The following is a 16,785-nucleotide window of genomic DNA, read 5'->3' as shown; positions in this document are numbered from 1 at the left end:
AATAGAGAGTGAGAGAGAACGTGGAAATAATGCAATGGCATTGTAGTTCGTTGTTACTTTTGAGCAACACTTTAGGCTCAATGGATGGAGTAGCCCCTTACTGCCATACCGCAGTTGGTGTGATTCACAGCGGGTGCCAAAAACTCCTGTTGAACACCACGCTGTTTGCCCTGTGATTCTCCCCACCACTGCAGGGATTTCCTACTGTGAAGAGATGACGTTGGCAACTCCCAGAGGCCAGCCATCAGGGAAGGTCCAGTCATGAGCGGTTTCGGTGTTTCCTGGTGGTCTCGGGCTTGTACAGATTCCTCAAAGAGAGTTGATAGAGGAGCTCTGGAGAGGGCCAAAGATATTACCAGCTCGCAGTCCAGTAAGAGAAGACAGTGTGGGCATCTCCACCTCTCCCTCCTATAGCAAAGCTGTTGGGAATTTCCCCAATCTTAACATGTTTACATGAACATTTTAATTTACTCTCTGGTTGTCACTGGAACTGAGTGGGTTTTCTTTTTTTATTAAATGTGACTTTTCTCCTCTTTTTTTGTCAAACATCGTCCTGCTGCCTTCTTAGGTGAAGTACTGTGTTGAGATTTTTTTAAAAACAGTATAATCTAATTTACAGAGCCTGGTATCCGTAAAGACTTGCAGTGCAGCCCTGTGAAATCCTGTGACTAATTCATGATAGCCCTTGTTCCATTAGAAGATCTTATAAGCCTTTGGCCAAGAGATATGATTGATGTTTCTACATAGATAGTTTCTTTTCTTTTACAGGAAGACTAAAATTTTATGATAAATGACATCATGCCTATATGTCATAGGTTTTATCCTGCTACTAGTATTTTGCAGTACTGTAGCAGTACTAGGCCACCAGGTCTCCCACCTTTGTGACAAAGATGGGAGAAGTCTGTAGGAATTTCAGGCTGATTACAGGCTTTGATTAAGACCCATGTGCTCTAGTACGTTCCCTGATATATAAGCTAAAGCAAAATCGCTGTTAGTGGATAGCGGCTCACTGCTCAGCAATGTGATCCTGTCCAGGTTATATACTCATATAAGTCAATTCAGTGAAGTTTTTTCAATTGAAATCTGGCTGATGAATTAGAAAAAAAAAAATCAACCATAATAATTTTATGTAGACCCACGACCTTCAAAAATATCATGCTGCTTCTCTGGCACATCAGCTAAGACAAGAATTCAGTCACCTGGCAACAGAAGTCCTTTGTCCTGAGTACAAGGACACACCCCAGAGCCTCTCTTCTCCTTGTAGCAATGAGTGACAAGAAATCCTCGCTGCTTGAGCTGCTGGATGTCACAGACCTCCTTATCTTAGGTCACTCGTTGATGCTGAACTAGCCTCTGGTTGACAGTTAGCTTCTCAGACAAAGCTTGATCCTATGAGAAGTCTGCTTTACTTGGCATCTTGCCAAGCCATGGTCTGTCCTTGTCTTAATTCAGAATTAGTTAATTAATTCTTAATCTAATGGCTTAGTAAACTAAGGCCGAGTCTGAGAATGCAATCCATTTTGTGTTTGGGAAGGCTTCCACTGAAATGAAGACCATTTTGCTTGAATAAGGAGCCTTGGGATCACTGCTTTTCTTTATTAAGGCTCTGTTAAAAGCGAGTCACTGTTATGTTTCCTCCTCTTGTCATCACATAGGTGCAGACAGAACAATAAAAATTTATCTCCTGCAAGCTGATGACTGCATACAGGGTAGACGCAGGGAAAAGCAAGCTTAACTGAGCCTGTCTCAGCACCCATCCTTGCCTCCCTGTGACGTTATGCCCATGTTCTAGTTGACACATGCTTTGGAACAGGGCTCTGTGAAGCACCTGTCATGCCTCTTGATGTGGTTTCTAATAGGGGAGGTTTCTATTTCCAGCTCTGTTACTGATACAGAGCAGGGTGATGGGTAAATTACACAATGTTCTTTTATGCTTCCACTCTCCTGTCTATGATGTGGCTGGAGGATTTTTGTTGGCCAGTCAGGGTTGCCTTCTACTGTATAGTAAGAACCTTGGTTTGTTTGTGCTAGTGCTCAAGGTGATTTTTAGGCAGGACAGGGATGTTCTGTCCACATCTAATATTGGAGTTTACATTAAAACAGAAATGATGGGGGAAGCAGTGTTGATGGCTCAGTGCAACGTGGTCCTGCTAGGTGTGTGCTGATTTGACCATTCACAGCAAGTAGTTAGTGGACTCATAAGAGAAAATGTGAGCAAGAGGTCTGAGCATCTCTGCCTGGCACTTTGCAAGTGTAGAGGGACATTGCCTCTGGCAATATCCTCTCATTTTGGGTATGCCATAGAGGCACAGTTCTAAGCATCTGTTATAACCTACCCTGGAAGTGTCTGTGTTCCCTGTAGTGAGTACAGGAACTTTCACTGCGTGTGGTTTACGGGGGTGACTTTGAGTCATTATGAGTGGAAAGTACAATAGATGTGTGAGATGCTATCTTAGTGGAAAAAAAAAAAGTCGTTGCTGGAGTTGACTTAATAATCTTTACTACTGTAAGCTTCCACTCTAAGTACTGGAGCTTTCTACACTTTGTTTTGTGTGGTCAGTGTTTTGTGCAAGTCTGCTAGTCACAGGATTTTCAGAAGCAGTGTATGTTATCTTTCAATTCTATTTTGCTTTCCCCTCTGTGAAATGTTGAGATAAACACTTTTATAGCCACTAAGTGGTTGTGGACCATATGGTCCTGTAAAAGCTATGATTTCCCACTGAGGGCTTCTGTTTCCATTAAGCCATTCCGGATGTGCACTACATGCTGTAATACCCACTGACTTGAAGAGCTGCATTGTAATTCCAGCTGGGTACAGTGCTGATGCCTGATGCTGAGACCTGAACCCAAAAGCATAGCTGAAGTATTTGGAGCCTAACCTGAGGCCAGATTTGAGTCTGAATTGAGAAAAATTTCTTCTTTAGTTGTATGCAGCAGAGAACGTGCAAAAAGTGTCCTGGCATGGTTAAGGGTAGAAGATTGTTCGTGCTCCCAGAACGATGACAGCACAGGGGTACTCTGAGGCAGATACACAGTGTAATAGAGGAGCAGCTATTCAATCACTTATAATTCAGTAATCACACATGATTAACTCACTGGATACCCTGGACATTAAAAGAATTAAAATAAGACTGTCACTTTTCCCAAGCCATTTTATACCCCAGGCACTCACCTTGCATGTCACATAAAGTTAACAAGTGCCATAGATCTTCCTGAGGTCCCTAATGGTTCTTATAGAAGAGCCACTGTTTTCTGAATTTCAGACTGGGTGATGCTGGGTTCACTCAGCATGCCACAGCATTGACATCCTTGGGTGTGAATTACATGCTTGAGCCCTTCTAAAGTACCATGTAAGTTTACTTTATTAATTTTTATTAGCATTTTTATTAGCATTATTAAGGATGACCAGCCTGTGACTTAAAGGGTGTTTGGGTCTGTCATTTTGCGTCTGGCTTATTTTTTTTAAGGACCAACTCAAAATCAAGCAGGGATGTGGATGTGGCAGAATTAACAACCTTTTTGTTGTGGCAGCTGCTGACATAGCATTTATCACAGATGTGGGCTTCTGTTGAGAGAAGGGCTGTGCACGAAGTTCACTGCAACTATTAAAACAAGGTGGGCAGTCTCCCTGCTGGGAGTTGGGCTCTTGTGCCTGGGAGACCCAGGTGTGAACCAGGAGACTCTTGTGCTCTATGCTGTTCCAAGCAGATTAACAGGAAAATCTTAAGAACAATCCAGGCACAAGGAACAGCAGAATGATAAAATGTGTAGGTTTCTTCTTATTTCACTGTACCCTTCTCTGGTTACTCCAAACAATGAGTTATCCCAACTCCATTTACTGTAGAAGGCATCTACATGACTAGTCCTTGGTTAACTTTTGGATGCCCGAATTAGGAAAGCTGGAACCAGAAAAGGAAAGGAGCACAAGGAAACAGAAAACAAATACAGTTAGCCGAAGGAACAAGAGATTCAGTATACATGCTCCTGTCAGATGGACTTTTATGCAGCAACTATTTCCTTCCTTAATCTAAAAAAACCCCTTTCTAGATTTTAAAATGTTTTTTTAATCCAAAGAAATTCAGTTTGTTTTGCAAATCTTATGATAATTTCCCTTCCTGCCACTTTAATATTTCATAAGAAAATGTAATTTTTAATTTAAAAATTATGTTTATGATACGATTGCAGAGCAGCTAACTGTCTGCTAGGTGGTTGTCCTCAAGCAGAGGATTGTTAATTTCTGTAAACTCCCCCATATCTAGTGGATGAACTAAATGAATGAAATACTTAATGTCCTTCTGGGGAGTTTTGCAAGCTATCATTAAGTAGTCTATAAAAGATAAAAAGTACACTTGTGATCTATTGTGGGTTGTTTTGGGTTTTTTCCTGTTCTATATAAAAAAGGCCCAAAGGGTCCCTCTGTTTTCTGCCTCTGATTTTCTTCTAGATGAGAAAAGCATATCTTGTTTTCTTTTTTTTTTCTTTTTTAAAAATAATTTCTTCCAGATTGTATGCCTAATTGTTGATCTGTTAGAATTATCTCAGGGATATTATGAGAATGAAAGCTTACTAACTGTCCAGGGAAGAGGTTATTTTAATTTTGAGGGTTTAAAAGTGTAAAACAGACAAAGAAAAACCCCAAGCTTTTGAACACCTGAATAAATATTTGGGAGAAAAGTTGTTGTTTCCAAGAATGTGACAGCTTGCTCAGATAAATGGCTGAAGGAGCTTAAAGTCTATCTCTAAGACATCTAAGGAAACCACAGAATAAGACAAGTGATATTTTAAATGAAAAAAACAAGTGGCAAAAATAGTCCCAAACACCTCTCTCATTTTAAACAGTTTTTAGGCCTTTAGGAATTAAAAAAAAAAAAAAAAAAAAAAAAAAGGAGGGCACAGAACTGGAAAGGTCATCTTTTATGTATTTTACTATGGAAATCAATGTTACATAAATTAAACTGATAAGGAAGATATTATTCGTGGTAGTAAGTATTAACTAAATATGTTGATCAAGACTTTTTTATTAAATTAGCCAGGCTGCCAGTGTTTCCTGGAAGTGAAAAATCTGAGTTGCAACTTTTTTACCCTCACCAGTTGTATATATAGCTTCACAATTTTTGTGCCACTGAACATGGAGGAGTTTAGAAAACATCTCTTTTTTTGCTGCTGTTGGTGATTAGTAATTACTCTGGCTTCAGGGAATCATTTAATTTCTTTGTGCAGGAGGGTTTTGTTTTTCATTTTATCAGATCCTAATGATGCCACTGTGTATTGCTTTGTAAAAGCTGACTTTGATAAAGGGTCAGCATTTATATGAGTGTGTGACTGGGGGGGTGAGGGAGATGCACAGGGCTGAGGTGGAAGGAAGGGCCGGGAAGGCTGCTAGGCAGAATCTGTCTGGCAATACAGACCAGGGTTGTTCTCCCTTCCTAGGAAACAAGATAAGTCATAAAGTCACACCCTGTCCTTCAGTTCCAGACAGAAAACAAACTCTAGACTCCTGCTTCTCTCTTATTTAACTCTGTGTATCTTGGTAACACTGTGTATGTATGTCTTCTGGGAAATGTTTTTCAATTGGCTGAATGTAGCTAGCCAATTTAATTGATTTGATTCCCTGAGAAGAGAGGTATAAAACTTTAGATTTTTTTTTTTCTTAAACTAATTCATATATCTGAAAGCATTTCACATTGTATGTTGTTTGGGATTATGAAATATTCTGCTAGTGCTTTGTGATGGGCTCGTTTTGTGCTTGATTTGTATGTCTGTATACTCAGTGCTCCCCAGGAAAAACAGTAACTGTTTTAACTGTTTATTGTAAGTCCTGTGCTGCCTTTGGAGTAGCTATTGGAGAGTACTGGAAAGCATTATCTGCCTGCTGAGGGATTTGTGCTTGTGGAGCAAGAGCATGTGCTTGCTGAGGAGCTGCAAATGACACAAGTACTGTGTCATGAAGCCACAGGTGTCTTCCATGTCATTTCTGTAGTTGAGAAGGTTGCATGGCCTTAGTGAAGTAAGGTCTTCTTTGCACAAGTTGTTGGTTTTTAAACACCGTGGGGATCATGTCTCTCAGTGCTTCTCTATGAGAGTGTAAGCAACCATGAGAAGACACTGAGAAAAGCACAAAATGTGAGAAGAGAACCCTGAGTCTTTGTGGCCTCAGCTCTTCCCCACATAGTTGCTGCTTTCTTTGAGGAAATGGATGAGGTGGTGATGCCTTTTTTTCTGTACTGTTTTACTTTAAATTCAATCTTAAGTTCCAGGCAAGATTAGAAATAGAGTTTTGATCTGGATTTGAGCAAACTGCTGTCACTAGAGCTGTGTTTGATTACTCCAGTGCAGCCTTTCAGGTCTGTGGTTTTGATGGGCACCAACACTAAATTGGGTAAGACAGCCTTGCAAAGTTAATGTAGAAGGACAGTGATGCCTTCTCTGTGTGAAATTCATCATACCAGCATGCCTATCTGTAAAATCTCTATTGCTAACAGGAAAGGAATATATCTGAAAAGGAAAGCAGTGTTCTGAAGCAAGTGCCATGGTGTGTACCATGTTGCTGGGATGCTATCAAGGCTGGTAACTAGAAAGTCTGTCCTTGCTTATGCCACGCTGTCTTTCTAGGTACTCTGAGATAGGCAGGAATTTTAGCTCTGCCTTGTCAAAATGCGTAGGAACAACAGAAGAGTGCTGTGGGTTTACTTCAGTTGGTCCTTCTTGGCCTTAAGGGACATCCTCATCATGAGTTTGGAATGCTCACTAATGTCTATTTTCCATAGAGTACAGTGGCTGTCCATTTTCTCTGAGGGAAAATGCCTTCACTTATTTTTAGCTCCTGCTTCAAGGAACCTCAGTATTCTACATAGAAATTAAATTTTGTTCTTTCTTTTTGTAAGCCAACTCAGGGCAACAAAAGCCCTGTCCTTATCCCGGATAGAGTTCACATTCTGGTCTTTGTCACTGATTGTTCTAGTGCAAGTTCAGGTGAGGCTGCATGTGAAAGGCCTACATGGAGTATGGAGGGGCTCAGTCGCAATAATTTCATCCGAGTAGCAGTGCTGCTGTAATTGCAATTGCAATATGTAATTAGGGTAGTATGGAGCTGTATTACTCACATGTGCCATTTTTTCATTAGAAATGTATGATTGTATTTAAATTCTCAGGTGGCATAATCCAATATAGACACTTATGCCTGCAGCTGAGGCAAAAATGCCAATGTAATCATAAAGACCTTTACACTTGGTTTGCTGAACCTGACATCATTTCAGTCTGACTTGTCTTTCGATCTAATCAGTCTGTACTAGAATTTAAATTCAGCATTTCGTTTATATATTGTCATGGTTTCTGTCTGGAACATTAGACACTGGTCTTTTTATTTCCACTTCTCAGCAGCTTGATGGTAAACAGTAAAGAGCTCAGTGGTAGTCAGAGGTTGTTGAATGATTGAGGAAAGCATCTACAAAAATTCTGTGACTTTCATATATGTGTATCTCTACAGCTGATCTCCCCCCCCCCCCCCGCCCAGTGTCTGAACAATGTGGGTGATCTCAGAATTCCTTTTTGTCTTCCTCTTCTTTCACTAGCAAGGTCTGAATCAGAATCCCTCATCTGAGCATCCTTTTAAGACTGTATATATGTGGTATTCTAAAACTGAGATAAAAATTGGATGACTCAGGCTCAGATGGTCAGATTTAAATTAGTTTATTAGTTATTGATGTTTTTCAGGCATTTAAAATGATTTATTAAGTACTTCAGATGATTAAATGTGGTCCTTTTCTCGCTTCCAACTTCCCTCTTAACCTGCTTGGAAAAGGAAAAATGAAGAATTATTTTCGTGACAGTACTGAGGTGTCCTAGTCCAAGACTATTATTTCTCTGGAAAGCAACAGAAGAAATTTTCAGAGGAAAACATCAAAATGTGATTTCTAAAAGCTCTGAACCAAAGAATTAAAAATGAAATATAATAGATTCAAAATTTATCATTTATGAGATTATCTGAAAAACAAAGCAAAACCTTATGATTGAAACAAAATTCTTGAGTTGAGAGAGCCCGCTCTCCTGTTTTTTGAATGTTTAGCCATAGCCCTGATTTCAAGGTGGTCATCTTCTAAGATAGCCAAATTCTTCAATTTGAAGCCCAGAATCACTCATGCCACAAAAATCTTAATTCAGAGCTCATTGTTGTAACTCTAATGAGCTATAGTGCAAGTCCTAACAGTAAGTAGAGCTCTGAATGGCTGGTATGAGGTGCAAAAATCATCCATTAAAGTTATAATAATGATAAAATGTGTGTCAGACACAGGCTGGCCAGGACCTGTGACTGCAATTTCTGTCTCCAAATGTTCTGTGTGATATTTGTCATTTAAACTACTACAGTTGTGTTTTCTCATTCACAGACTTTAAGTCACAGTTCCTGCTGTAATTCTTTGATGGTGGGAATGTTCTTGTGTGTGTTTGCTGCTATTCTGAAATTTTATCTAAAGTTAATATTTAGCAATGGTTTCTTGCTGATTTTTGCTGTTGTCCTGGCTAAACTTAGGCATTCCATTTTTCCCAAACGCTTGTCTATCCTGGTTTAGCATATAACCATCTACTTATTTTTCTCTTTTGTCACTCTTGTTCTGATTTCTTTTTCAGACAGACTTTTCAGTCTCTTAGCCATTATTCTGATGCATCTGAGATGCAGGTTATTAATGAAACAGATCCTGCTAACCATTTACGTGCATGCAGAAACTGGGCTTTGGCATAATATGTCCCCACGGTTCCTATCAGACATGTTCCGGTGCACTCTGGCGTATCTTGTATGGTATACTGTCGTGTATTTCATAGGTGGCAATAGAGAAAGCATGTGGTCTAATGTTTAGAGAAGGAAGCTCTGAATCGGTGACTGGTTCTGATACCAGCTCTGTCAAAAGTCTGACTGCCACGTTGGGCAAATTCCTTCATTCCTCTACCTCATGGTTCATGAACAAGAACTGCTGTGACAGGAAGGTGATGCAAGCAGTGACAGTCACAGTGAGGCATCGCAGTTGCACACTGTTGTTCTGATTAGTAACATCCCCCAGCTTGCCTGGGCTGCCTGGCACCCTTTGCTAACCCATGTTCCTATTGATGTCCACCCACCGCTTTACACCTTTGTTAAGTCACATGTGAAATGGGGAGGAATGCTGTTTATCTCACCAAATCCACCCCTGCACGTGTAACGTGAGTTGAGACATGCTGTGATGAATGTTTGTGGTGTGCTGCGGAGTCTTCAGCTATGAGATGCTGCACCAGGACACCAAGAGGAGAGAGATATGTCTGGGTCCTGGAGAAGGGAGTCAGCTGGAGGGAACAGGCACTGCTGAGAGCTGTGTTTCAAACGGCTTTACAGCACTTCCCATTTGTTAATTTTGGTCCTTCAATTTCTACGTAAATCCACACAGTTCTTCTAGCAGTTTTGTTAGACTTTATTTTCTGATATTCAGAAAAACTTGTGAAGTAGAATTAAAAGACAAAAGCATTATTTATGATCTGTCATTATGCTGTGTGCTGCTGATCAAACTTTTTCTCTTGTTTCTCCCCTCTGCTCCCAGATGAAAATAAGAATTTCTGTACATAGTGCACCAGGAAGTCATGGGGGTTAATCACTCATCCCACAGTGCTCTGAACATTGCAGAGTTCTTGAAATGTTTTTTATCTCTAAATACGGGTTCTGCATTTCTGATCTAAGCCGAAGGATGCAAGCAGGTGTTTTGAAAAGCATCCATTTGCATCCAAGTCATGCACTCTAGGAGCTTTATGTGACTATTGTTACAGTTTATTGGAAAAGCAGTGGGAGGACTTCTGCCAACAGTTAAGTTGCTTGAACAGTAGAAAGGGCAAAGCTTGCACTGTTTTCAAATGAGTAGGGCCAAAATTCTGCCCACTTTGCTTGGACCTGCTATTGTTTGCTGCAATCAAAAATAGATTATGAAAGTGTTTGTGGTGAAAGATAAATTTGTAGGAATTGTTGCATTTGATACTTTTCCTTTTTAAGTAGAAACAAAATAAAGAGCTTAGTTCAGCACAGAATAAATCTCAGTTTTGTTGCACTGATTGTGTAAAGCTAGGCTGCTCTGCTCTGCATTTGTGTTTAAACTGTTTATATTACCTAAAATATCATTCCAGAGGAGAGTTTGGCTTAGGACTGCAGTGAAAGCCATTTTATTCCATGTATGGACCTGGTCTCCCAAAGCTATTTTAGTGAGTAGCTAGAAAAATATTTTTTAGTGAGCCATAATTTCATTTGTGTTTATGTGCATTGGCCAGTTTAATGAGGGAGCTACGCTGTTCTGCAATTCTGCTCTGCATTGTTTCAGGGAAAAGACAGGAATTTTCAGTTGCAGGCTGGGGTTGTGTTTTTTTAAATGCTTTATTTAAAACCACATCTTGAAATCACTGTGTTCTCAGTTTAGCTACTGAAGAATGAAGCCCTTCTGTGCCTAGAAGAGGCTCTGTTCAAAAAATGACATCCCCTGTTGGTGTTAATCAACATTGCCTTTAACAGAACCAAGCCATTTTTAAACCATTGCAGGCACTGGTTCCAGCTTTCACATCTCAGCCTTCGGAAACTTGTTAGTTTCTCGTTAGAACACAGTGATATGTGGGTGAAGATCTGCTGGTTCAGCAGTGGAATCAAAAGTCTTTGTTTAAGCTTTTATCCTTGGGACTACGTTGTGCCAGTTCTGCAGATGCCCAATGTAAGGATATGGTATAGAACTGTGCTGCTCTGGGAATGGCAGCTGAGTATTTGCTTGCAGGACAGCTTCTCTTAGGGTGGATCCCCAAAGGGTGGTAAGGAAAGTATATTTGTTTGTCTCTCTTTTTAATTTGGCATTATGCCATGCTAAAGAAAAAATATTGAGTCTTTTTATGTTTGAGACACCATTTGGTGCTTGTTCAAAATACTCCCTGGTAATAATTGATATGATGTGGTCTTTTTAACTTGGAGGAAATACTGTAAAAGTGGTGTGTGTATATATATAATACTAGATATAATTAGAAATACTAGTCTTTATGCCATTGGATACTCCTTTGAAAGTGCAGAGCCTATATCATCTTCTGCTGTAAGTAGCAAATAGTCTTTCTAATATGGCTGCCCAGTTTCCTTCATATATATTCTACAGAGTCCTTTATTTCTCTTCCAGGGGACTTACCTCTGGAATTAAAGGGCAAATTACACCTCTGACAAAGTATGAGGCCTTTCCGTTGAAACTACCAAATGCTGTCGTCCTTTGTCATAATCTTTATACTTTAAGTGACCTGGAGCCAGATTTTCAAAGGTATTTATTTGCTTAAGAGCCATTAGACTCTAAATGGGATTTCACAATTGCCTAAGTAAATTAGACTCCTAATTCACACTGTAGATCTGATTAGGAGGCTTCATGTATCTCTGGGTGCCTTGATACCTTTGTATAGCTGCCTGCTGGATACTAGGACCTAGCCTGAAAGCATCCCTGAAGGCCACAAAATGATAGTCAGAACGCAATAGTTTTTGATAGATTTTTGAAATTAATAGTATTCAGATTACTGAAGAAGAGGTGAAAGGCTCTGAATTTGTTATTGATCTTTGTTTCAAAGCGCTGTGAGTCACCTGCTTGAGTGAGCCTATATTGTAGGTCTGAGCTGGTGTGAATGTAGGGGAGATGGGATGCATGTGCCACTTCCAGCACCAGGTGGGCTACAGTCTGGAGCCATTTCACTCTTCTTCTATTGATATGAATAAAGACTTACAAAAGACGTTAGCAACTGTCAGAGAAATCCTTGGTAGATAGCCCATTGGCTTGAACCTCTGAGTGTCTCCTCAGAATATTGCCATTCCTTGGATTGCTTTCATTCAGCTTCGAGTTCTTGCAAAAGTTAGTTTGTCTTTCAGACACATGTTTGGTAGGCATCTTTTAGGAGCTTTCTGTTTGTTTTAATCTTATCCTTTAATTGTAGTATTTACCTTTATCTTTCTCTTAGCAGAGAAATGAGAAAACATGCAAAAACTTCAGAAGCTGCAGGACTGGGCCCTGTAAATCCTGAATAGGTCTTCAAAAATTCAATTGTGCAGCAGTCTGATTTTTAGGTATTTGGAGTTAATACAATTATTATCGATTTCATGTCTCAGAGAATTGTTACTAAGTTCTTAACAGTCAATTGAGAAGGTTCTTGCACAAGAGAGAAGTTTATTTTCAAGCATGTGGCTAAATTAATCTGAAATGTAAGTTGATCCAGCTCATCTGTCCTTGACTTTGGTGTTATGCCCACTTATATCAGAGTTAAAACTCATACAGATTATGTGGGTTGAGAATCTTGCGACCTACCTGGGATACCACTTTGGGCTGTATTCAAATGCCAGTGATAGATATGCAGCATAGACATTATGTTTACTCTCATCCATTGATGGTGTAAGGAGTCAGGCTTTTCTTGAATTTTAGGTGGTCTGAAGTGCTTATTGTAGTCTTGAACTAAAATAGCATAGTAGTCACAACACCAAAGTTGGGCACACGTAATGGGCAGTCTGAATAATGACATTTGTCTCAAGGCTGCTGAACAAGTTTGAGAGAGACTGATCTATCTCAGATTTGTGTGTGACCATTCAACAAGGTTGTTTAAGGTGAGCAGTGAATCCTAAGGGGAAAATTTTCAGTGATCTAGCTAGGTCTTTCGTCTGCTAGCATCACACTGGCCATGTTTTTTCATTCTCTGTTAAGGCTTCTTTGAAGGTGAATGCAAAACTATTCTTCGGAAACACTGTTGAAAGGTATATTTCTTTATTTACTTTTAAATATCGAATACTTGGTTACCGTCTTTAACCCTTGGAAATTATTTCATTGTCAAATATACTGGGAATTTACTTGATACTGAAGAACACTGCTATTGTTAAAAGGAGTAAAGGTAGAGAAGTCAGTGAGACCTTTACTAACATATATCAATGTCATGCTGGAGTAGCTCTCACTAATGAAAGGTGGCTCTATATATGCTAGAGTTGACTAGGTTCCTCGGGTATGGTGGACAAAGTCTTTTTATCTGAAGCAGCAGAAGTTCATATTCTAAGTTAGTGTTCCAGCTTTGGTTTCTATGCAGATGATATTCCCAGCACATTCCTGTATTGGGACAAAGGAAGATAACCAGTAGCAAAATACCATCAAAAAGTTGTTGGTTAGGCACAGTGATGTTGAAAGAAGCATACCATGTCATTGAATTTAAGCCCCAAATTCCAAAGAGCTATTTTGTCTCAAAAACTAACTTTGAAAAGTCAAGACAAATTCCCTTGTTTGTTTGTTTGTTTTTTTTTTACTGGGAATTTCACAGGTGCTTAAAGGCATGAGATTCTTAACAGTTGGGTTCCCAGGTACTTTAGGCCTCTCTGAATATCCTGAGTAGGAAAAGTCAGTAACACTTCTGAGAATGTACCATATGGAGAGGACAAAACACCTGTTTTTGAGCAGTGGTTTGCAAAAGGCTGTAAAGGCTGTAAAGCTGGGAAAATATGACTGTATTCATAGTTACAGTGGCATACTGCTGTCATTTGAAAATGCTGAAACTCTGTAGTAAGCTGTTAAATAGAAGTACCTTAATATACCCTTTGAAGTTTTCCACTGCAGGTTCTTGAATGCATCTGCTTCCTTTTTTGCTACAATAGGCAGTTTTGGTTTGCACTGGCTTGCATACCAAGTACTGTTAGTTAATGAATATTTAATTGCCATTAGTGCAGAGACTCTTGTTATGTCGGAAAATAACTTGTACAAGAAAAGCCTCAGACCCATCCTCACACTAGAAATGCAAGTCTGAATATTTACTGAATATATGTCCACTTTTGGAAAGTTTGCTAGTTTATTCTAGTTTAAGTTATCTTTGAAATGGCTTGGTTTGGAAGTTCCATGTTTACTGGGGTTTTATTGTGACTGTTGTGGGGCAAAGTGGTGCTAGATTACTGAGCATGCTAAATGAGGAAGGATCAATCAAATATAATGGAAAGGGTTGTGATATCTGATTTCTGGGCTGTAAGTCTTTGGGGCAATATATATTATGTATTTGCACAGTGGTTTTAGGTGCTATGATAATGCAAACAATGCATAACTCATTCCAGCTTTCATTACTGCCTAGAGACATGTGGAAGCAGGGGAGGAACCACGTGTTAAAGGCTTGGAAATAAACATGAGCAGATACTGAGATTGTGCAGTATCTGAAGCAAGTACAGGTGGATGAAGGATAAACAAACTCAAATCATTAGAAATATGGATGTGCATCTTTAATGCCTAAATCCTCAAATGAATCTGTCCTTCAAGATGGTCTTTCTCTTCTGTATGCAAAAAAAAGGTTGTGCTGTGGTGTAGCTAGACTAGTTCACTGCATAACAGGCATCAGGTTGCCTGTAGGTAGGGATCTTGAATTAGTCCAAAGTCCTCACAAATAGGATACCCAGTGCTCAGACAAAGTGTTTCGGTAAATGACATTGCAGCTTGAGAACAGAGTAACTCCTGTGTGTGTCTGCTGGGTGAGGTGATCTGTACAGTAACAATCTGTCCATTTGATAGCATGCTTCAAGTGTCCTAAATGTTGTGTTTATTTGTTTGGCAGGCATTACGCTTTCCTGTTGTGAGCTCAAATGGTTCATTGACAACAGCAACTCATCTATAATAATCTACCTTGAACAGTTGTTGTTTTTTTTTTTTTATTAAACATGAACTAAAATTATTTTTTTGAGAATCGTAACAAAAAGCCATTTAGATTTAAAACACTTAAAGCAAAATTGCTTTTCACACAAGTTCTTTTGCAATGTCTTTCTCTTTTCAGTGCTTTTTGTAGCACTATTCCCAGAGAGATTACTTCACTAACAAGAAACAGGGGCTCTAAGATAAGAGTCTAAAGCCTGATCAGATACCTCAGCGTGAGCTGTGGGAAATGTGCGTATCATGGAAAAAACAGCTTTTAAGAAAAAAAGACCACCAACAAAAAAAAGCCCCATTGTTGTGAAGATCTGTGGATATTATTCTTTGTGTAGTGCCAAGAACAAGATCCAGACTCAGGAAGTGGTATTTAACTTTATTTGTTATCTTAGAGTTTAAAGTCCATGTTCTCTCTTCTCTGTAGAGACAAGAGTCAAAGGAAAGGAGGCTAGTTTTCTCAGTAGCTTACAGACTTCTCCAAGACCTGTTTTCCCCAGGTCAGTTAATTTACCTGCCTTTTGAGTACTAAAAGCAAAATGATAAATTGTCTTTTACTGCAGCCTGGATGTGTGCAAGGGGTGGTAAGAATAATAGGATGTTGTATCTCCTATTTCCATATGCCTACATTTGATGGGTGTAGCACCTCATTGTTAGGAAGAAAAACTGAAGCTAGATTTTAACTACTGTACCAAAGAAAGACTGGTTTCCATCACTGGTCTGTCTGTCAGCCTTTTTACTAGGTTCGTGTAATTTATATGGATTTTACATGGCATGGTGAAAAATTATAAGGTCAAATTCAGCTCTCTCTCAGAGCTATTCCTGCAAGTGATCTCCAAGTTCTTGGATCTGATTCCATGGATCTGAAGAGGCAGGCAAGTTTAATTAGGCAAAGTGTTCTGTCTTCCCGTCTCCTTGTGAAGGGCACTACCTAGATGCATTTCAGGTTCCCATTGTTAATTCGAGTCTCAGCCAAAGTTCACATTGCCAGAATTTCTTCTCTGTGGGATGTCAGAAACTGTATCTAATGAACTAGTCAGAGCACCGGTATATTGGTACGTTTCTGCCCTCAGCACTCCCATCATATTGCATCTCAGCAGTGTGTAGCAAGACTGCTTCTATTCTACACTGGGCTGAATATGTCTATAAGGGATTCTTTCTACAAATTAAGTGTAAATAATGTAAGTGAGTGCTAATAGAGACACTGAGCTGACATCTAGGTAGTAAATCTACCTAGTGCTGTGTTTGAGGAAGTTGCTATGAAAATACAGATTCCTCTGTCTTTGATGTAGGTATAGATTCATCAAGCTAATTTGTACTTTAGTTGGTTGTCTTTTATGCATTGGTCTTCCAGTTTCTCTGGAACCACTCATTGTGATTTTCGGGCAGTGAATAACTTAGCATGTAGTCTAAGAGGTTTTGATATGTAGGCAGCTGTGGTTCAATTGCAATTGAACAGGAGACAGTATTTTATTATTTGTATTACAGTAGTGCCAGTAGGACACACTTAGAACCACAGCCTCCATTTCTCAGGCTCTAAACAAAAGTAAATTTAGTTCTTGCCCCAAAAAGCTTACCGTTCAACCAGACATTGTAGTGCAAACACAGTTTATCTGTGGTCAAATGAAAGTATCTTTGTTTATCTGCTTAGCTGAAGAATCATATAATGAAGTGTAAGCTTGAGAAGAAGTGGAAAGCAATTTTCATTTAGCCTAAAACAATCCTGTGTAATTCTTCCTTATGACGTTATTGAGCGGTTTCTTGCACTCTTAAACTGTCATAATGGCTGCTACTGAACTTCAGTTTATCTGGTTTTGGCTCAGACCTCTTCCAGTTCGTTTATTTGCACTTTGACATCTGCATCATCCTGAATCTAGGTCTATCTACCTGTCAACCATCAGCAGCAAAGTTGTTCTTAATGTAAAATGCTCTATCACTTCAGCAGAACTAACTGAGCAAGGATCTATTGTGGGTTTGAAAACAAAAAAAGAAAAAACCCAACCCAAATAAACCTCAAACAACTTAATTTGGAAGTCTTCCCTTGTCTTGTTATCTTGGTTCTATTTGCAGTATCTTTTGAGCATACATGTTACAGTGTATGCAGGGCCATGGGACAGATAAA

This window comes from Leptosomus discolor, chromosome 6 (assembly GCF_034619465.1).
Source record: "Leptosomus discolor isolate bLepDis1 chromosome 6, bLepDis1.hap2, whole genome shotgun sequence".
Taxonomy (NCBI): Eukaryota; Metazoa; Chordata; class Aves; order Leptosomiformes; family Leptosomidae; genus Leptosomus; species Leptosomus discolor.
This window is presented reverse-complemented; position numbering follows the sequence as displayed.